At 40.7% G+C, this 22,929-nt stretch overlaps 1 protein-coding gene across 8 annotated transcripts in view; it reads left to right on the forward strand.

Moving 5' to 3' along the window:
• The window catches only part of B3galt1 (beta-1,3-galactosyltransferase 1), a 524,949-nt gene that overhangs the window by 492,067 nt on the left and 9,953 nt on the right, over nt 1-22,929 (forward strand). For 3 of the 8 annotated variants that reach the window (XM_026778234.1, XM_026778231.1, XM_026778247.1), the window contains one exon: nt 7,327-7,490. The exons of the other annotated variants lie outside the window; for them this stretch is intronic. The gene's annotated coding sequence lies outside the window, so the exon portion shown is untranslated. The remainder of the gene's footprint in view (nt 1-7,326; nt 7,491-22,929) is intronic. 8 annotated transcript variants of the gene reach the window in all.

Here is a 22,929-nt window from a genome sequence, read left to right on the forward strand (position 1 = left end):
ATGGCACACCCAGCACCCTTTATTAACAATGTATTCCAGCCCAGTGTGGCTGAAGATGGCACACCCAGCATCGCAGCAGCTAATGCAAACTCCTATTGTTCTGTGTTGCACCTGAGGTTGCACATTTGTCTGCAACCCAAAGAGAGGATTCAGTGTTCATAAGCAAATTGAGTAATGACTATGCAATTACAATTTAAGCTGTGCGGTCGTTCATCAACTCTCAAAATTTCTATCTTTTGAATATGCTCAAATTTAAAACCACCTGACTTTTTCCAGAATAAGAGAGCATGTTCTTAAAATGTCCCATAAAGGACTTGAGGTAAAAATCTGTGGCCCAGATAGTAAGATTAATCAAGAAGTTGGAAGAGAGAAAATAAATACAGTTGTGGAAAGACTCTCGCCTTCTTCAACTAGAAAACCTAACCGCAGTGCCACATTCGCTGGAGCAGCTTTGGCAAGCTATACAAAAGGGAAAAAATAAGTCTGACCATAAGAAAAAAGGACAAGAAGACTAGAAGATTTAAGTAGTATTCAGTATCCTATTATAGTTCATCTGAAATAATAATTACCTTTGCTTTGGGCTTGCTTTTGCTTAGTTGAACACCGGAAGCTGTTAACTGGACTTTGTCTGGGTTCTTTAAGCAATTGAATGGCATGCGGTCTGTCTTAAATGTTACTGTGTCTAAAAAAGGACCAAATGGACTAAAATTTATTCCTTTAACTACATTATATAAAGATGTTATCTCCCAGTTACTTTATATGGAGTATGGAATAGGAACATACCCTATTTTATGGTATGTTCTGCAAAAAAAGGTAAAGGCAATGGTCAAAATAAAATAAGAACGTGAGTTCTTGCCAGTTCTTTAGGCTTGGTCCTGGTTTTTAAAAGCCTAGAGGGAGACAGCAGCCATTGTCTGTTGCTGGCCTTGCCTGACAAGTCTAGTTCAACTGTGCATGTCATGTGACCCCAAAAAATGTCTTCCGCATTTGTCTACGCCATGCAATGCATCTTCATAACCTTGCATTTCTACACTATATTGAAATGAATCAAAAATGATTACTCTCAAGTCATCTCTAGTGTCCTTCAAGGATGGTACCACCTGGATATATATATATATATATATATATATATATATATATTCAGGACAATATGAGTCACAGCATCCATAATGGTTAACAAATTATATTAAAATAGTTTAATATTTTACTTATTTAAATAATTTAAAAATTAAAATATAATAGCATTTTATCTGAATGCTAAAATGAATATTCTGACCTACAAAGTTATGTTGTGTACTACACGCCCACTTGATACTTATTTCATTTCCATGGATCTGAAGTGGGCATCCATGTCCCAATTTAAAGCTGAATAAATTACTGCAGGTCAGTGATACTGTTAATAACCAGTAGAATTTGGATGTAGGCCATCTGACCACACGATCTGTAGCTTTACCATTATACAGTGCTACTTCCTGGTATAAGTACCTCAAGAGATGTTTTTCAAAGTTACTGACATGATCTGTAATCACAAGGAGTAAAGCAGATTTATAGCTGCAGATTTTCATAAATATTTGATCCTGACAAATAGCCAACATATTATAGACCAATCTATCTTTACATGAAATTTTATTTCAAGATGTTTCACAATTAGGGAAACGGAAGGAAATTCAGATCTTGTCCCCACAACTTAATTTACCTGGAGTAGAATTCCATTCAAAAAAGGCAAATCCAGCCCTTCGGGTTCCATGAGGCCCTGATTCCCTGGGGATTTTTGTGTTGAATTTAGAGCCAAGAATCCTCATACTTGCCAGTCAGATCAACTCATTATTGAGCTGGCTCATCATAGACCTCCACGATCACTGACTTCAGCCTCCAAAGAACTTCCCCGTGATGCTGCAGACACCCACTCTAGAATCAACTCTAAAATAATAACATAGAAGCCTTCACACAAAAGTAAGAAGACTTCAAACAAAAAGTAAATGACATAAAATAAAATAAATTTATGCTACCACCATAACGACCACAGATGCTATACTGTCCTCATACCAGCACGACAGGGGTTAATATCATGCTGGTCTGTGCACTTGGTCCTACCTTGTAGGTTTCAGTAGCTTTCAGCATTTTTATGACATATGCGTGGCCCTGGACTATAGTCACAGATTGATGACCCAGGTGGGGAATTCATGTCTGTCACTAGTACTGTGAACATGATTTGAGGGACTCCAGGCCGCAGATCATTGCTAGTGCCTTTGTTCTTTGACACCACAATTGAGTCATGTGAAATTTCTAGGACACCAGGAACACTGTCATCTGTTCTAAAAAGTCACTCCACTGCAGTCTCTGAGAATACTAATAGGGGAAAGATGGAAAGAGTAGGAAGCCTATTAGACTACAAATCCAACCGTGGAGGAGTGATCGCACAAACGGAATACAACAGTCACCGAAAATAAATGGCAGGAGAGCAGGCAACATTGTGCCAGTGTTGATGATGCTTGTTAAATGGAGGGGGAAGAAAGCACATGAAAGGGTACAGACACCACGACTCCACGTTTATAAAAGAAACAGCATAAAACACAAGTAGAAAAATATCCCCATGCTCTTGTCAAGAGTGCTTATATCTTCACAATAGGATTACAGTTGATTTTTTTGTTTGTTTTACTGTTTATTTTCTGTCTTGTGCTTGTAGCATCCGTGATGCTGAAAGCCTTCTCAAGAGCTATAGAGCTTTCAAATGCACTGTCAGAAAGAGAAAGTAAGAAAATCAAGAATGATACTATAGCGAATAGGATTATGGTTACTGCATAAAGTATTCAAGAAACTGCCTCCAGTCGTTTGCCTCCGTTGAATTAGACCTTGTTTGTAAGAAAACAACAAACAAACAGCAATATAACAGTGTGACAATCATTTACAATTGCAGGAGGGAAGTCATGAGGTATCCTAACTGCCCACTTGCTCATGGCATCCCAAACTATGCCCCTAAAATGTTTCTAGTGACAACAAAATTCTGTAGCTGTGTTCCAGCTCTGTCTGAGATCTTCAAAGGAACAGACTGGGTCAGAACTGCCTGCAGTGAGGAACTCTGATGAACTTTGTCTAACTAGTAGCATTTCTACCCATTAGCATCTCACAACCCAAAGCAATATGTCAGGATCTTGATTTTTTTTTTCTTTTTGACCCCCATGAATATTTTAATCCTACTGGGCACTTTTGTGCTGAGCTCTCCTAACCAAGTAGAGATAAATAGTGATTCTGAGATCTTATGTTTGTCCCGGGAGCCATGTGCTCGGGCTCCCCAGAGAGGCCCAGGCAAGGGCACTTTTCCATTCATCTTCTGGGATCAACATGGACCATGCAATCCATTTGTACAGTTGTGTCATGCCTTGAAAATTTCCCAGGTCTTAAAGGGCTATTTTCACCTTATCCCTATTATCCCGAAATCCAATTTATCCTCTTCAATCTGGCAGTAAAATGGTCCTATACAAAATTTTTCAAGTGTATTCTAACCAGCTTAACAATAGCTCTGAAGAGTCCTTCCGGGGAGGCAATCTTGGCCATGAAGATTCATCTCATCATCTCCAAACTTCTCAATGTAGACACCCTTCTGGGCAGTTTGGATGCCACATGAGGGAAAGCACCTTGTGAGGGGACTTCAGAGAAAACACAGCCCAGCAGCAGTTGCAAATCAGGGCTGTGGTGTGGGAAGCCAAGGTGGAAAGCACCATTTGCATCTCTTTATCACTCCTTAGAGATGCAATTTACACCCGCTACTGCTGTAGCTGGACAAGATGGATGGAATCTCAGGTGACCCACCACAATAGCAAGGCAGATCATTTATAAAAATCAGTTCACAAAGACATTCAGAGTAGAATAATTCAAGAATCCGACAGTTGACAACCTGTGAAAAGCTGAAAAAAGGTTCAGGAAAAGTTCAGGCTCTATATTATATATCCTGAGTTTCTCTTGTATGTATGTACGTGTGTGTGTGTGTGTGTGTGTGTGTGTGTGTGTGTGTGTGTGTGTTTACTGCTTCCCACTAGAAAGCAAGAATTAATTCAGAGACACAAATTTCCCTTGAAATGGAAAAGATATCATATACACAAAAAAATGCCTCACAGGTATTTTTCAGTATCACTGAAATATTTTCTTTACGTTTCCTTACCTTAACTATCTCAGTAAAGGACGCTTGTTGATACAACTATTGGATGACAGCTTACTATTTATGACTCTCTGGAAGTCATTTACTCAATTCTTATTTATCAGTTACAATATTTCTCACACTACCTTGTTATGCTAAAGTATAGTGATAAATATAATTATGAGGTTCATAAAAATGGTGAGGAATTCAGATAAAATCTTTGGCATTATAGAGGTCACAGCTTATCAAAGAGGCATAGTTAAGAGCAATTGAGAAGATTAGCCTATTGATTGAGGCATCTTCCCAAATGACAGAGTAAACAATCAGCCTGAAGTACAATCAATTGTTAAGTTAGGAGGGCATATTGAGGATGAAAAAAGCGAGAGCTAAGAAGTAAACAAACAACTGCATGCATGAGAGATAAACTTCATATTCTTAGCACAAACCACATTCTGCTATGAACCTAATAACCCACCACATCTGAAAAAGATCAAGTAACTTAACCCTGTTATTTCTTTGTAAATGCTCTCATCTTGCTAGTGAATGTAGACAGTTTTTCCTAGAAAGTTTCTGCCTATCATTTCTTACATTTGTGGTCCAAGTCATGAGTCATTGAGAATTAATGCTTGTCGTTTTAGTACCGTGCCATTTGTACCTCAGTTATCCCTTACTTCATCCGACATAGGTGGTCATAAATATATCTTTTGGCTTCTTTTTTTTTTTAACTTTTTGACTTGTTAAATGCAAAGAATTTGTAGTTTAGGTTTTTTTAATTAGCAGGTCAACAAATTTTAAAGGTGGGATCATGGAAGTTGGGGAGATGATGGCTTGGTCAGGAAGGGTTTGTTTGCTGCCCATGCATGCCTGAGCTTACTGCCTAGACACCACACAAAAGGACAGGCACTCTGGGAACTGGCCAGCTACTTTAGCCTAAGAAATGAGCTCCAAGTCAGTGAGGAGCAATCACACACACACAAACACACACACACACACACACACACACACACACCTCAAGGCGGACAGCACCTGAGGAACACCCAACATTTCCCTCCGATCCCAACGTGCATATACAAACAAACATATATGAAATATAAGACTGTCAAATGTGCTAAATGAATAAATATAAAGAGAAGTGCCATGGTTCATTGAAAGTGCAGAAGGTGCAGAAAGAGTAGTAAGTTGGCAGTTCATTTCCACACCCACCAAAAGGAGCACACATGCTGGTGTATATGATTAGATACTAAAATCAGACATTACAAAAAGAACCAAATGAGTTCCCAGCAATTTAAATAGCAAAGTTATGTTGGCCTATTTTTAAATGAAGACTCTATAGCTTCCAATGAATTTACGTTGAGGAGAGAGCTCCCTAAGAAAGACAGCTGTCGTCCAGGCCATGATCACCTGAGGACCACAGGACATCTGGTCAAAGGTTAACACGATACACATGTTGTCAATTAGTCTTGTCAAGTAAAGTTCTCGATTTAAAGGGCTTTTCCTTACAAGGCAGTGCTATGTACTATTGTCAAGTATGAATAGAGCAAGGATTTATCTGTTTCATGCTGGCTTTTTTCATTTGAGAACAAAATAAACTTAAGCAACAAGAAACTAGAAATAAGAATTAAAACTCTGTGTGCCATTTTAAAGTAAACCATGTACCTCACTATTAACCTGAAATTTATATTCTCTTAATCTCATTTCACATTAAAGAAACAGAGACAATTCCATGTGATATGAGATTCTTAGGCACAACAAAACCCATTTTATAAGGCTAAGAAGGAAGAGATATCTTTAAAGATGTTGGCACCCATGAACCTTTGCAAGGGTGTGATGTGGTTTTGGCAAATAAGCCATCAGCACAGCGTGGCCATGAGCAACGTAACCCTCAGTACTGGGTGATTCTTTGTGAGCTAATTCAGTAGACATCTAATCGCTGCCACCATTAGCAAACTATCACTACGGCTTCAAGAGAGTCGGGTGTCTTTGACACTCTTCCTGCTTTCTTGTAGATCCAACAGTCATAAAGCAGCTGCTGCTAGTGCTGCCCACTCCTGCTTTAGCCTTACCCAGAGACATCTGTTGGGTGAAAATTAGGTTATGTCTCTATCCTAGTTGTAAAGAAGCCTGGGGAGTTACGTTGTTATTTTTAGCTTCTTTTATAGTGGCCCAATCCCAGGAAGGAAGGCTAAAGGGGGATGCGAATGGGAGGTGAACCAGCCATACTACTAAATCTTCTACAACTGAAAAGTTTCTTAGGCACAGTTACCAGCTAGTAAATGGTGGAACTTAGATGCCAAGTTACATGGTCTTCCTGAGACAAAGGAATGTCCTTCATGGTGGACAGGTAGCTCACTTGGTCCTTTGATTGAGCCCAACTGAAACTTTAGGAGAAGTTACTTTCTCCTCTTATAGAATAGCATGCACTCCTAACATGGTTACTGATCTGGCTACAAAAGTATCTTAATACTGTGATAGAAGCAGCCCTGCCTGTGAGCGGAAAGTTCATAAAAGATGTATTCTTCATTCCTCACATGATTATCATGAAAAATGTCAACTCTTGTAGCTGTGTGTGGTGGTGCATGCCTGTAATCCCAACACTGGGGATGTAGAAGCAAGAGGACCAGGAGCTCAAGACCATCTTCATCTGGGCTACATGAGACCCTGTCTTAGAAATAATAAATAAATTTGACTGACACAGTCTAACCTTTGAAAGCAGAAACTCAGAAACAAGATGCTCTTCCAGCGGGCCCAGGTTCAAGACTCAGCACCCCTCCACAGTGGCTAGCAACCATCAATAAATCCTGTTCTAAGGATCCAGGGTCTTCTTCTGCCCTCCCCAAGCACTGCACAGTTGTGATGCACAGACACACATGTTTTTTTTAAAGATAAAATAAACACCGTGTTGTGATGATTCACACACTGCAATTTAATAGCTTATACTCAAATCCAGGTTCAATCATCCTGTAGTTGATGCAACTTCACTCCTTCTCCAATCTAAAGTGCTGTGATTACAGGTGCATTAGGCAGAGTTCTCTAAAGAGAAAGAAAAGAAATGGTAGAATATATATATGTGTGTGTGTGTGTGTGTGTGTGTGTATGTATATATATATATATATATATATATATATATATATATATATACACCTGTATGTGTATACAAATATACATGTATTTGTTGTTGTTGTTGTTGTTAGACTGTCTTATGAGACGTGGTCAAACAGTGGCTCTCTTGCACTGGAGAAACCAGACTCTGATAATTGCTCCGTCCATGAGGCCGGATGTCTGAGCAGTCCTCGTCTGGTGCTGAAGGCCTGTACGACTCCTGGAGAGCTGCTGGTCTTCAGCCTCTGTTAGAAAGGTGAGGAAGCTGGTTGTCACATCAGTGCAGGAATGCCATAGGAACAAAATGACAGGTATGAGCTACCCCGCCACACTCTCACAAGATTATATATGCTGTTTACAAAGGATTTTGTACAATTCTAGGAAACTGGTAGGTATTAATTAAACAGGTATTAATTAAACATCATTTAACTTAAAAAAATGTCTAAGTGTCATAAGGTTGATTTACTAAATCTTAGACATTATTTGCTGTATAACTCTACTCAGCCATGAAAATGGTGATCCTTCTGCCTGAAAGCTCAGAGGAGAGAACAGAAAGTGAGTTGTTTTTCTCTGTAGTTTCTGAAGAACTTACATCTGTATGGTTCTCTATGTCTAAAATGAAAGAAATGACTAGTTCCTTTACAGCTGACCTGATTCAAATTGTCCTTGAGACCTCCTCTAATTTCTCCTTCTGCAAGACCTTCAAACTATCTGATGGACTTTCAAATTACGTGCTAAGAAATGGAAAGCAAATAACTTAAAATTCTTAGAAAAATCACTTGTGCCATCTGTCCAGTCCATGTTGGAAAAAAAATGACTATTAAAATGAAGTCTTTAAATAAAAAATAGCTTCAGAATTTCACAGAAAGTCATCTCTAATGGGCCAAGAAAAATGTGCTTTAAATAAGACTTTTTACAGCATTCAACGAGTTCCAGAAACAGCCTGCCATCACCAACGTAAAGAAAAGTGAAACTTGTATCTGTGTAAGCTCAGGGGCAGCACAGAGTCGTATTTTAACCTGATGTTGTCAGAAGCAAATCCTGCACCATCTTCTTGTTATCTTGTCTATGATATACTCTCTCCAGTCCAAGAAACTGGATTTAAACCCTGGTGCTGTGAAATCTGTCTCTTGCTATAACAAGGCAAAAAGAAAACCGCCTTGTTTCAACCCAAGCTGACCTTTGGGTCCTGCCGAGGAGAGCGTCGCTAAGTTTGAGAAAGGACCTGCTGTGCACCCATCTCTGAGCCAGGCTTCCATGCTCAGGCCTGGGAAGGTGGTCTCAGAGCCTTGGTGCCTTCTGCTGATGAGACTGGGACAGGGCAGAGTCCTGGCTTGGGGAATTGGAAGAAAAGGAAGGAAAGAGAGTTGGGGCACTTTGTGAGCAGCTCCTAGCAGCAGGGAGGCCAGTTCTGGGCATGTCCCACACACCCTGTCAACAGACTGCAAGAACCACAGAGGTTAGGCATTGGGGTAAAGCAGGAGAGAACATTCATTTGGGGGCCTGGTTAGGAACCAGGGAAGGAAGGGTGCCCCTCATGGAAGGTGATGCCAGACCACAAGCAGATGGTGGCCTTGCAGTCACTGTTCTAAGTGAAGGAGCCTATGGACATAAAGAAGGACATTGCTTCTTTAAGGGCTTTTCAAAGCAAATGCAAGTGGCAGGATTTTGGAATTGTGAGAATTAATGATACTTGTAAAATAAGAGGTATTTTGAGGGTCAGAAATTGGAAGGAGATGTGACGCCAGACCTGCATCTGCAGTCTTAATGTCTGTGAACTGTTGGCTCTGCACTTGATCCGGGAGACTAGATAGCTCCAGGTCTTTCTGACTATGAAATGTCCTACCTGGAACAGTCTAAAGCCCAGGTATAAGGGGAAAGGGAATCGACAATAATAGAATACGGAGAGAGGAGTGAGATGAGATAAATAAATGTGAATTAAAAAGAAAAAGACCAACAGAGTTTAAAACTGCAAGCTCTACTGATTGAACTAGAGGAGAAACAGCCTAAAACTCAGGGAAGAGCGGCTCAAACATAGCAGTGCTGACTTCCCACACCAGAAAGGTGCTTGTCTCTAAGAATAGATGGAATACAAATGTTTTGTAGAAAGAAAGTCATAAACAAAAAATATTAAGGGAGAGGAGTATATAGACATGGACATTTATGTAGAAGGTGGTATTCATACTGTTCCCTGTACCCAGAGTTGTTAGGTCTTCTGGAGCCTTGGTCGGATGATGATATACCTTGTAGTGTTGCCTCAGAGACAGGCTCCATCCATTCTTAGCAAGCTAGGAAGAAAGAGTCCGAAGTTACATTTTATATCAACTCTCTTAAACCTGAAAACAATCATGGTATAGCTACTTCAGCAGAGTTTAGTATATTTATAACATTTATTATAACTGCATGTATACTATTTAGAAGACTGAATTTGTGGACTTTTTGTATTCTAAAATTATATATGAAAAACTACAAAATTTTGTCAGACAATACTAATAAAGAATAGTCATAATGACATTTCTGTTAGCTAATATGCCCCCTTAATTATATAATTGCATGGTTTTTTTTATAGGAATATTATAAAATGAATTAGAAATGACTCTTATGAAAAGAGTCAATTAGTGGGGCCAAGTTTTATTTATTTTTTAACTTTTGAGCAACAGCCAAGTAAGAAAGCTGTTTTTGCACCAATTATTCAGGATACGTTGGCTGATAATTCTTCATGAGACACCAGCGTGCATTCATGTGTGTGTGTGTGTGTGTGTCTGTGTGTGTGTGTGTGTGTGTGTGTGTGTGTGTATCTGTGTGTCTGTGTACCTTTATCATGGACCAGGTAAAAGCCAAAGGTGTCATTGAGTATCTTTCCCATCACGTCCTGCTTATTTTTTTTAAAACAGGGTCTCTCACTGAACCTGGAGCTCCAGGGTTGGCCAAACTGCCTGCCTGTCAAGCTTTCAGGATCTGCCTCTTTGCCTTCCTCTCCTCCAGTGCTGGGTTACTGACATAGGTTGCAGAATTCAGCATTTCTGTGGGCACTGGGAATCTGACCTTGGGTCCCCATACTGGTGCCACAACTACCCCATTCGCCAAGGCTTCTCCGCAACCACAGACGTTTTATAAGCCAAATGTTTCTGTCCTTTGTCATGTTTGCGTCAATAATGATAATGCATTGTGTTCCTGGAGCGAAAATCAGCTGATATGAGATTTTTCCAATAACTTGTCTCATTTAAACCTTAGAGTGATCACACAAAGCACGGCTGTGTAGTATTATTCTTATGTGATAGAGAAAAACAATAGAGGCATAGACTTGTAGACTTCCAAACTGATGATCAAAATTCTAAAGCTAAATCTAGGTCTTTCCCTACTGTAAGATTAAATTCCTACAGAGTCATTGCCACTGACAGCAGCTGCATAAAATTATTTTAAGCTATTATGGTTTCTAATAAATTGTTTCATAAAGAAAGATTTCAATTAGGAAACAAATGAGGAGAAAATTAAAGCTCACAAATTCTCTTCTGGATGCTATCAGTTACTATATAGGACTGATTCCAATAGTTTTGAAATAGGACTTGAAATAATACCACCCTTCTGTGGTGAGCTAAAAAAAAAAAACTCTCCCTAGACATTATGCATTTTCCATATAGTAGGCACACTGACATTTTTCTGGTTTATAAACACATCCATTTATATGGGCTTCAGCTCCTCCCCCTGTAATGAAGCAAATGAGGACGATTTCGGTTATTGTACAGTTCGCCAATTTTTAAGTTGTCACCACAGCTGTTTATACCAAAGTTCTGGTGACAAAAAACTACTGGCGGTCTCTTTTAAGTAGAGAAATCACACTCAGGCCCATCAGTGGCAGAGCTTCTGGGTGCCACCAGACAAAATAGATACCTGCCCCGTTTGTTTCTAAAAGCATGTCTTCTATAAGACAGTGATGACTGTAAAGAAGCATTTATTTAACATAATGAGATGCTTTCATTTTCGTTTTTCCCTGGGAGCGTTGGGTGCGGTAGCGGGTGGGGGTACCACTTCTCCAAATTCTAGAACTACAGCAGTACATTGATTTTGAGAAAGCAGTATCTTCCTCTCTAATTTGAAGTGCACATTCTGGGCCGCTGCTGTGAAAGAGAAAGTGAGTTTCAGATTGCAAAAGCCCTGAGCTCAAGCAAAGGCCTCCTCCCCCAGGCCACTCCTCCCCCAGGCCACTCCTCCCCCAGGCCACTCCTCCCCCAGGTTGGCCCCATTCTTCTAAAGGCAGGGATTTATAAAGACCTTTGCCATAAATGTCAAAGAGTATTAAACTGAAAAGGAGAAAGGCCCAAATCTTTTTTTTCCCCCAATATGGGTAGGAAAATGATTTCAATTGCCAATCCCTAATGAATAATACTTTTTGCTTCAGGCTATTTCCTTATTGTACGTGATCGACTAGGTAAATTCAACCCTGGGGCCTCTCTGAAAAGACTCATAATTAAAAATTTAAAGGGAACAAATGGGCTCTTTGGCTGTCAGCAGCACAGGAGTGGGAACTTTTACTTCTGCCAGCATCCAGGCATTGTCTCCTGTGTGAGCCTGGTTTCTTCCATAACAGGGAGACTGGCTAAAAGAACAGCGAAGAGCAGCCAGCGCGCTGTGACTTGGGGAGATAATCAGTCAGCAGGTTGGATAGTATAATGCTTATGAAATTCTTCCGTCAAGGCCTGTTATCTAGTGTTAGCAGTGTTTTATTTCTTCCTCTCCTGTGCTTATTTATGGCGTAATTACAAACGGGAGAGGAAGGGAGGGAGCCAGGCATGAATATAGCCATATGGCAGATGAACGCAGCCTGCTAGAAGCTCCGCCCTGTGGGGCTCATTTGTCCATTAGTTATGTTGCAGACTGAGTCGTGTTGCCACACAGATTGAAGAGGCTTTGATTTCAGTCAGACACCTTTGCTTTCTCAGAGAAGACCTTTTGCCCCACTCCGTATCATGATGCAGGACACACAACCAGCACCTTACCCATTTCAAGAGCATTCCACAGCCAGTTAGTCCTCCCGCATCCCTCTCTTCCTTCCTTCCTTCCTTCCTTCCTTCCTTCCTTCCTTCCTTCCTTCCTTCCTTCCTTGTTTGTTTGTTTGTTTTCCTGGCTTGCCTAGCTTTTAGTGAGTTTTCCTTCTTTCAAATGCTTTATTTTCCTCCTATTTTCAAAAACTCTTTGAATGGATCCTGTGTTGAGGACATATGCATGCGCTTGTGTGCATATATAAAACTGACTCTGAGTAACAGAGAAGCTGATGGCTTCGGATGAGAGTGAAGACGTGGTGGCCATGCAGAAGCCACGTCAGTGTCTCTGAAAGTGTGGGTTTACAAAATGAGCCACAATCCTAACTTCCCTTCTTCAGCAACTGTGAAATCTTTCAAGACTCAGAAGAAAAAGACCAGGTTAGTGGGAGAAAAGAACTGCTTTCAGCAATGACACAATCGTCAGGTGGTCCTACACTCGGCTGACCTTTCTTTCCTTAATCTAAATAGAAACCAAATTTTCAGTTCCCGTTCACACTTGAGTTTCATTCTTCCTTGAATGCTAATTGCGAATATTTCACCCTCTGAAATCCTGAAAATTAAATGTGCAGGAGGGAAGCTGTGTGACAAAACCTCTCCTCTTGCTGCTCCCCAGGAAAGTAGAAAATACGCTAAACTGGGCCCCCATGAAGACACAGTGAGGTCCCCACACTTCAGGATGTAATTTTATTTGGGACAGTCTTCGTGGTTGTGATTCAGATGACGTAAGGTCATTATGGTGGCCCTAATCCAATATGGCCATGTCCTTGTAGAGGGGAATATGGGGCACAAAGATACGTGTATAGGACCACAGCACATGCAGATGGAAACAGAAATCAGGCTGACATCTACAAGTGGCAGGGCCGTGGGAGGGAGAACCAAACTACCAAAATCCAGAGGATAACCCTGGAATAGAGTCTCCCTCATGATTCTCGGAATTTTCTCAGTGTCTGTTGTAATGCACCCCCCCTCCCTCGTCTGTACTTTTGTTAATCTGAATCATCTCTCTCAGCCTTTTAGTTAATTTGCCTAAGAGTTTTCTTGTTGAATTTCTTAAAAAAATAAAATTTCTCATTTCATTGACTGTTTTTTTATTTTTAATTAATTTAATTTTTGTCCATCTGTTTTTTTTGTTTGTTTGTTTGTTTTGTATTTGTTTGTTTTCATTTCACTGATTAGAGTCCTGGGTTTATTTCTTGTTGTTTACTCCTTTGAGGTATTATTTCTTCTTATTCCAGAGCTTTCAGATGTGTTAATAATTTGTTAATATAAGATCTCCCCAGTTTTTGCTACTATGAACTTGCCTCTGAAAACTGCCTTCACTGTGTCCTGTGGGTTTGTGTATGTTGCGGTGTAAATTTCATTCAGTTCCAAAACCATTTTAATTTCCTTCTTTATTTCTGTCTTGATCCATTTTTTCATTCAGTAGTGAGTTGCTCAGTTTCTATTCATTTGCACACTTTCTGCTTTTTCTGTTGCTGTTGATACCCAGTTTTAGCCCTTGGTTTTCAGATAAGATGCAGAGGATTGTTTCAATTCTCCTACATCTGTTGAGTCTCGCTTTATGTTCCCATTAATGATCAATTTTAGAGAAAGTTTTGGGAGCTGCTGAGAAGAAATTATATTCTTTAGTGTTGCGGGGTGGGGAGGCTATTCAGTTAGGTGTCTGCTATATCCATTTGACTTATGGTGTTATTTAACTCCAGCTTGTCTTTGTTTAATTTTTGTCCAGATGATCTGGGTAAAGGGGAGTACTGAAGTCACTTACTATCAGAGTGCAAGAGCCAATATGTGAACTTAGGTGGATTAGTGTTTCTTTAATGAGCTTGGGTAGCCCCATGTTTGGTACATTTAGAATTGTAATATTCTCTTGTTTGGTTTTTCCTTTAATGAGTATTTAGTGTCCACCATTATCTCTTCTGATTAGTTTTGATTTGAAGTGTATTTTGTCTGATATTCAAATTGTTCCAGCAGCTTGCTTCTTGGATCTATTTACTCGGAAAACCTTTCCCATCCTCCTACCCTGAGGGAGTGACTATTCTTGATAATGAGAGTGTGTTTCTTCGATGCAACAGAAAGATGGATCCTGTTTTCAAGTCCAATCTGTTAGTCTGTGTCTTTTTATTAGACAATTGAGAGTTATCATGAGCAGTGTTTATTGATTCCTGTTATTTGCTTGTTATGGTGTGGGTTCTCTCCCCCCCCCCCCCGTTTTGATCTACTGTGATTGTTTATTCTTTGTATCCTCTGGGGTGTGATTAATCTCTTCAGACTGAAGTTTTCCTTCTATGGCATTTTGTAGAGCTGGATGGCTAGAGAGATGTTGCTTAAATTTGGTTTTATTGCGGGATGCATTTATTTCTCTGAAGGTTGTGATTGACAGTTGTGCTGAGTAAAGCAGTCTGTAGTCTCCTAGAGTTTGTAGAACATCAGGATGTCTCAGGGTTTGTAGAACATCCATCCAGACACTTCTGGCTTTCAAGGTTTCCATTGAAAAATTAGGGGTTATTCGAATGGGCTTGCCTTTATGGGTAACGTCATCTTTTTACCTGGCAGTTTTTGACTATCCTTGTTCTGTATTTTTAGTGTTCTGATTATGATGTGTCCTGAGGAATTTCTTTTCTGGTCCTGTCTATTTGCTCTTCTATAGGCGTCTTGAACCTTGATAGACACCTTCTACTTTAGATTTGGAATTTTTCTTCTATGATTTTGTTAAGAATGCTTTCTATTCCTGTGACCTGTGTTTCTTCTCATTCCTCTATCCTTGCCATTCACACATTTGGTCTTTTCATAGTGTCCCAGATTTTCTGGATGCTTTTTTTGCCTGGAACTATTTTTTTTTTTAGATTTAATATTTTCTTTGACTAGAGTATCTATTTCTTCTACCATGTCGTTAAAATCTGAAATTCTTTTCCCATGTCTTACAAGTCATTACTTAGGCTTATCTCTGAGATTTTCGTTTTACATCCTAAAGTTTCTTTTCAGTTTTATTTCAGTTTAACTTATCTTTAGTGATTCTATTTCTATTTTCATGTCTTGAAATGCTTTCATTATTTCATTCAATTATTTGTGTTTTTATGTTCTTCATGAAGGCATTTGTTCATATCCTTGTTAATGTGCTTAAGCATATTCATAAACTGCTCTTTCGAATTCCTTGTTTGTGCTTCAGCTAAATCACAGTTCTCGGGCTTCTGGAGGAGGTGGATTGTCTTGGCTATTTATATCTGTGAGTGTTCCATTCTTTTGCTACTCTTGTTCACTCTGAATGCTGGCAAGCGTGGCGGCAATGGGGTAGATAATAGAGAGTGCTTTCGTGGGTCAGTGATTGACACAAAGGCAAGAAGACGGGCCAGGAAGAAACGATTTAAGGGGAAACAGGGAAGAACTAGTGGGACTAGGGAGGAGGAGCCCGAAGGAGTAGAGGTAGGATGGGTGATAGGTTCCTTCAGGCAGGCTGCTACAGGACTAAGAGTAATTCTGGAGAGACCAGAAAGGAGGACAGAAGTGATAGTGAGTATCATCTACCAACACACCAGTGCATTGTGGCCAGTGGGGTTTCCTGGTAGGAAGTGTTTCTGCAGGTTCAGGGGTGACATGATGGCATAGAGATCAGCTAGAAGGGAAGGCTTTCAGAAAAAGTGAAGGGTATCCCAGGTCTGCACCAAGGAGCAGAGTTCCCAGGGAACGGAAGTAGGGTAGGAGGAGGGACTCCTGCAGGCAGTCTGCAGAAGGACAAAGAATACCTAAGGAAAGGCAGAGATGCAAGGGCAAAGGGGCAAATTTGCTTAGAGGCAAAGTAACCAGGGGATGGAGATGAGTGGGAGGAGGCATTTCTGAAAGAAGGAGTAAATCTGATGAGGCTAGCATGGAGGTCTGGCATGATTGAGCATCCCTTTGGGGATGAGGTCTGTCATGATTGAGCATCCCTTTGGGGATGAGGTCTGGCATGATTGAGCATCCCTTTGGGGATGAGGTCTGGCATGATTGAGCATCCCTTTGGGTATATGCCTACGAGTAGCATCTCTGGGTCTTGAGGCAGATTGATTCCCATTTTTCCGAGAAACCATCATATTAATTTCCAAAGTGGCTGTACCAGTTTGCACACCCACCAGCAACGGAAGAGTGTTCCCCATACTTCACATCCTCTCCAGCATGCGCTGTTATTTGTGGTTTTGATCTTAGCCATTCTGACAGGTTTAAGATGACATCTCAGAGTGTTTTGATTTATATTTCTCTCATGGCTAAGGATGATCAACATTTAAGTGTTTCTCTGCCATTTGAGATTCTTCTATTGAGAATTCTCTGTTCATGTCTGTGCCCCATTTTTAAATTTGATTATTTGGCTTTTTGGTGTCTAGTTTCTTGAGTTCTTTATATATTTTGGATATCAGCTCTTTATCAGATGCAGGGTTGGTGAAGATCTTTTCCCATCCTTTAGGTTGCTGCTGCTTTGTACTATTGACAATGTCCTTTGCCTTACTTTTCTTACTTTGCTTTTCACTTTCATGAGGTTCCATTTATTAACTGTCAATCTTAGTGTCTGCACTACTGGTGTTATATTCAGGAAGTAGTCTCCTGTGCTAATGCATTCAAGGCTACATCCCACTTTCTGTCCCATCCAGTTCAGTGTAACTGGATTGATGTTGAGGTCTTTGATCCATTCAGACTTGTGTTTTATGCAGGGTGATACATATGGATTTATTTGCTTTCTTCTACATGCTGATATCCAGTTATATCAGCACCATTTGTTGAAGATGCTTTCTTTTCTCCATTGTATAGTTTAGACTTCTTTGTCAAAAATCAAGTATCCCTAGGTGTGTGAATTTATATATGTGTCTTTGATTTGATTTCATTGATTAATGTGTCTGTTTTATGCCAATACCATGCTGCTTTTATTCCTATAGCTCTGTAATAGAGCTTGAGGTCAGTGATGGTGATACCATCAACAGTTCTACAGTTGTACAGGATTGTTTTAGCTATCCTGGGTTTTTTTTTTTTTTTTTGGTTTTGCTTTTGTTTTTCTACATGAAGTTGAGAATTGTTCTTTTGAGGTCTAAAAATAATTGTGTTGGAATTTTGATGGGGATTGCCTTAAATCCATAGATTGCTTTTGGATGCTCAGTCATATCACAAAAACAATTGCTCAACTATGTTCATAGCAGCTTTATATGTAATAGCCTGAACCTGAAAACAATCTAGATGCCCCTCAACAAAAGACTGGATAAAGAAAAATACTGTACATTTACACAATGGATTATTACTCAGCTGTTAAAAACAATGGCATCAGGAAATTTGAAGGCAAATGGAGGGAACTAGAAAAAAAGCATCCTCAGTGAGGTAACCCAGACATCAGAAGATAAGCATGGAATGTACTCATTCATAAGTGTATATTAACGGTAAAGTAAAGAATAACCATGGTACACTACATAGACCCAGAGAGAGGTAACAAGGAGGTCCAAGGGAGGCCTAATAAGTCTCCCTAGGAAGGAGAAATAGAAGAGATCTCTTGGGTGGACTGGGGGCGGGTGGGCATGGGAACTTGAGGGCTCAGGTTAGGGGTGGGTTGAGAGGGAAAATACTGAAGGAGATGATGGAAAGGGTTTTTTTTTTCCTGGGGTCAGGTAGAAACTAAATTCAAGGGAAACTCCCACAAACGTACAAGGATGACCCCAGCTAAGACTCCTAGCAATAGTGGACAGGTAGCCTGAACTGGCCATCTCCTGCGATCAAATTGATCAGATCAGATCCCAATTGTCATCAGAGAGCCTTTATCTAGTAACTGATGGAAATTGGTGCAGAGACTGACAGCCAAACATTAGGCCAAGCTCAGAGACTCCCCCTGAAGAGAGGAAGGATTATAGGAGCCATGGACACTCGTGTGTTTGGAGTTCAGTAATGACACTGACCACTTCCTTTGGGCTTTGCCTTTGGCCAAAGAAAAGAATACTTTTTAGCAAGTTTAGGGGTTTTAAAAATTAAATTATTCAAACTAACAGACAATCCACCATGCCGTTTCTAAGAGAAACATGTGCTTCTTAAATTGAAAATTCTGCCCCATTAACTCCCTGAAAGGTGAAGGGGGATGTTTACTAGGGAGCTCTGTGAATGAGCTAATCTGCAGTACAGTGAGGCCCCTGGAGGGAACATCTTTCAAATGATCTAGCTGAATGTTCCTATTGGAGGAATTTGTACTTAACGGATGACAAGTTAATGTCTCTTCAGTGTCTTGAAGTTGTGGCAAAACTGCTAAAAGGCGTGATAAATGTTACGTGCGCAACTTTCTATTTCAGTGATATATTAACTCGCCCATTAAACAGGATTCTGGAAAAAAAAAAAAAAAACAAACAACTTACCCAGCTCGCCAGAAGGCTGTGCTCTTGGAAGTCAGCACCTTCCCCGGCTTCCCAGCTGGCTTTGTTTTTCCTTTTGACTTTTTACTGGGTCTCAGGCTTTGCGTCTTTGAGGAAGAAAAGTGGTTCACAAACATCTTTGTGTTCTCACCAACCCAGAAGGACAAAGCAAAACACTGAGACAAATTCTTATCCACTTAAAATAACCAAACCATCTTCATGCTCAGGGTCCCAAGTCATGAACTTTCCAAGCTGACAAAATCTTCCTGTCTGCTGAATTTCAGCAAAACCCTTCCCTCAGAAACAAAGGATCTAGCCATGCTTGTGAAGACCTCTGACATACACAGAAGTAGATAGGGTGTTACTTTTGCTTTTATTTTTTATATGCAAGGCCACAGGAGACAAAGAGACTCTGAGTTACAATCTATCATTACGCAAGGAGCAAATGAGACCATGCCTGACCTAGTATCACCTACTTTGTCGGCATCCATGAGGTCAGTCTATGGAGCTCTGGGGATGATGCGGCTCATCTTCAGTCCCACTTCCTCCCACTTCTGACCCAAAGGCCTATCTTTGTGTGGCCATGCAAGAAATCTGCTTCAGGAGAAACAGTGATTGACTCGTAATGTAGATGAACTTCTGGACTTCAACAAAATGCACTGCAAAACATTTTCAACTCCTTCAAATAATGGTTTCTCCTCGGCCCCACCACCACCTTTAAGTGGTAGTGTGTCTTTGCGGTGAGCCTGTCCCACTAATCGGAACTCCCCGCAGTCCTGACTCGGTGCGCTGTATTCCACACCAGGATGCATGCAGTGTCCTGGAGTTTACATGTTTTCTCTCATGCTATGCCTTTTGCATATAGTCTTGGCTTTGCTAGAATGCCCAAGCTCCTTCTAGATAATTCTTGGTTGTGCTTCACATTCCAGCTTGGCTAACTTGAAATGAAAATCCCATGGACCGCAAAGAGTCTAAGGTGTAGCGTCATAGACTAGGATGAATTTCCCATCCACAGTGACTCTCATCCCAGTGGGCCGTAGGAAGCTGGAGAGTGGCCAGTTGTCTGTTCACTTACAAGCTATGATCTTGAACAAGCTGCTTACCATATCCGAGTTTCCCTCCTCTCACCTGTAACGTGGAGGAAGACATGCCTTTCTTGAAATACTGTACAAAACGGTGCTATATAAAGCAAAATAGAACACCTGGCCTATGCAGTTTATTTGATTTTTTATTTATTTTATATGTGCACGTGTGTTTTGCCTGCATGTATATCTATACATCCGTTGCACGTCTGGTGACTGCAAAGGTCAGAAGAGGGAATCACATCCTAAGGACCTAGAGTTACAGATGATTATGAAATCCCATGTGGATCCTGGGAATCGAACTGGGTCCTCTGGAAGAGCAGCCAGTGCTCCTAATTGCTGAGCCATCTGTCCAGCCCATTGAGATATGCATTTAAAATGAGAGATACTGAGCCATGTGGGAGGTGCATTTCTGTGGTATCAGCACTCAGAAGGCAGAGGAAGAAGGTCACTAGCTCAAGGCCAACCTGGGTTGTATAACAAGACCTTGTCTCTCAAAGCTCAAAATAATAATAAATTTGGAACCACTGAAGCAAAAACTAACAATAATGATGTTGAGATTTATCATGTGCATTAGCTGTCTAGAGAAGAGTGTTTATTTTTTCCTGTGGAAAGTATTTATTTATAAGTATACATAAAAGCTTTCTTCACACGCTCATTTATCTCTCTTGTATTTCTATACTCTCATCTACCTGTGTTTACACATTCCTTTTGTCCAGACAAAAATCTTACTGAAAGACGTCATGAAACTAATTCTCACTCCCCTAAGAGCTAGGAGTGTGAAATAAAGAAATCCTTAATATAAAACAATGGATTGCTATTGAAATCAGTGGATGGGATTTGGAGAAGGTCAAGTCTTCCATCGTATTATGAGACTACACAGGCAAGTAAATGGCGTCTCAGCTCAGAATGGTTTATGGATGACGCTCGCTACAGCACCACTTCATTTCTCCATAGCCTGCCTCTCCCTACACTCATCACCAACTTGTCCTGTCTTTACTCAACCCTTTCCAGTCTCCTGTGCACATCACGTTCTTTGAGTGTGCTCTTCCTTTTGTCTGTGCAACCACTTCGAGATAATTCCTAGCTGTGTTTGAAGCTTCCACTTAGCTCGCTGTTTCTGATTCACAGACTCCACTCATTGTTCCACGACTGCTTGACTCTAGGATGGATAAAGAACGGGGCCCACTCTGTGGCCTGTGCGAATAATGGCCTCTGGAGTTTTTCTGTGCCTTTTTCTCAAATGTTCTTTTCTCCACCCCACTCCTATGTACTCCAAAAGCCCCATGTTGACAGTTATTTTAATTGTTTGCTTGAAATCGAGTCTCTTAGCCTAAGACTTCCCAAGACAGCAATTTGAGTCCAAGTTTTCTTTTCCCAATACTCTGTAACTAAAAGGTGTTAGAAGTATTTGATTAATGGGTAGATTCACGGTTAGTGAATTCACAAGTGAATGAACAAATTTTGAATGAAGACAGCTGTGAAATGGGGGATACTAATTTGACTCTGTAGGGACAGGAAAGGAGCCGTAGAAAAGAATATCAAACAACTGAAGAAATCCTCCATTACTCGTTTGATTAATTTCCCCTGAAGATGACCGGCTCCACACCAGACTGTTGCAGAGTTCCTTGACGTCTTAGTAATAGTGGGCTCACAATTGAGTAGGGAAGGATACAAGGACTAGGGATAGGAGGATGGTACAGTTAGGCTTGTAAGAATGGGAAACCCAAAGTGAGAGCATGGTAAAGACAAGTTTGGCTTCCAATAGCATCTTGAGACTCATTTGCCAGCGTTTGTAATTAGAATGGGATCAGTATCTGTATACGCAAATTGAAAAGGCCCATATTCTACATTCTCCACTATTAGTTCTTCTCGGTTCCTTTTCTTACATCTCAAGCAGTGGTTCTCAACCTCCCTAATGCTGCGATGCTTTAATACAGTTCCTCATGATGTGGTGACCCCCAACCATAAAATTATTTTTATTGCTACTTTATAACTGCAAATTTGCTACTATTATGAATTGTAATGTAAACATTTGATATGCAGGATGCCTGATATGTAACGCCAAAGGGGTAAAGACCCAACAGTTGAGAACCAGTTGCTCTAAAGTATCAAAACTTCTGTATGTGCTTGAAGCCATTCATCATGACCTCCTTGTTATCAGCTTGCTCTGCTTCTTACATTATACACCCCAGAGTCACCTCGTCTGATGGAACCACCCACAGCACACTGACTCCTCCCACATTCATGGCTGATTAAGAAAATGCTGGACAGGCATACCAACCGGCCAATCTGATGGAAGCAATTCTCCCGTTGCGTTCTTGTCTTCCCAGGTGACTTTAGTTACTGTCAAGTTGATAAAAACTTACCAGCCCAAGCTTGTAGTTGTCTTGGAAGGAGACTTTGATAAAATTAGTATTCTGCTTTCCAGGGCTATTGAATTTTGCTCTTACTAGGGAGGAATAAATATTTATTTATTTGTTTGTTTTTGTTTTCAATCCATCCCAACTTCAGTTTCCCTTCCCTCCACTCCTCCAAAGAGCCCCTCTTCCCAGTCCCCCGCTCACTTTTCCTCTCCCCCAGATCTGTTCCTCCATTTTTCTTCAGAAAAGAGCAGGCCTGGAAGGGATATCCACTGTGTACAGCATAACAAGATACAATAAGGCTAGGCACAAATCCTCATATCAAGGTTGGGTGAGGCTACTCAATAGGAGAAAAAAGGACAAGAAGAGACAAAAGGGTCACACAAACCCCACTCCCACTGTTAGGAGTCCCACAGAAACCCAACCTTGTATACAAAGGACCTAACTCGGACCCATACAGGCTTCTTGATTGCTGCTTCAATCTTTACGATCCCCTTTGATCCTCACTTAACTGATGTCTGTGGGCCATGTTCTTCTGGCATCTACATCTCTTCCTTCCCCTCTTCTATGGAGTTCCTTCAGCCCCAAATGGGAGGAACCCAGTGGGGATTTCCAATGTGGGCTCCCTCTCCACCTAATGTCTGGCTGTGGATCTCTGCATCTGCTCCCATCAGCTGCTCTGATGGAGGAAGCTTCTCTGATGGCAGTTGGGCTAACTATGCATATATAAGGCGGCATACACCTTTAATCCCAGAACTTGGGAGGCAGAGTATCTCTGTGAGTTCAAGACCAGCCTGGTATACAGAGCAAGTTCTAGGACAGCTAGGGCTACACAAAGAAAACCTGTCTCGGAAACCGTGT

Source organism: Microtus ochrogaster, chromosome 4 (genome assembly GCF_000317375.1).
Source record: "Microtus ochrogaster isolate Prairie Vole_2 chromosome 4, MicOch1.0, whole genome shotgun sequence".
Lineage (NCBI taxonomy): Eukaryota > Metazoa > Chordata > Mammalia > Rodentia > Cricetidae > Microtus > Microtus ochrogaster.